The following is a 492-nucleotide window of genomic DNA, read 5'->3' as shown; positions in this document are numbered from 1 at the left end:
GATATACTGCAAGTTTCATATGCAAACAATTCCCTTTAGGCACAAATTTCTCCGATTAACACCAGCCAGTCTTACCAGAGGACCGTCCCTTCGCCCCGCCATCATGGGTCGCCTGCTGTTGGAGCATAACCCTTTCCCGAGGAAACGGTTCAGGAGCTCAGTCAGCCACTGCCCTGGGCTTTGATAAAAAGTGTATTGTCTGTTCCTGAAAAAATCATTACCAAGGTGTGTTAAGTGTTTTTTTTTGTTAAGCAACGTCTATTCAACAATTCAATGTGATGTTAGTGTAATATAACGAAAACGAGAAAGTATAAGTGTGTAGTCGCAAATATAAGCAAATGGGTAGCATAATGCTAACTCTAGAAATAACAAACAAACTACGCCAGTGCTGCGACAGTTACGTAACGTCCAACGGGAGGTTCTCATTGATTTTCTTCCGGACGGGTGTTTGTGGAGGGAAGCGTGTGGGGTATATTTTATTTCCTTGTACGA

This window comes from Penaeus monodon, chromosome 27, assembly GCF_015228065.2.
Source record: "Penaeus monodon isolate SGIC_2016 chromosome 27, NSTDA_Pmon_1, whole genome shotgun sequence".
NCBI lineage: Eukaryota > Metazoa > Arthropoda > Malacostraca > Decapoda > Penaeidae > Penaeus > Penaeus monodon.
Note: the sequence above shows the minus strand (reverse complement) of the source record.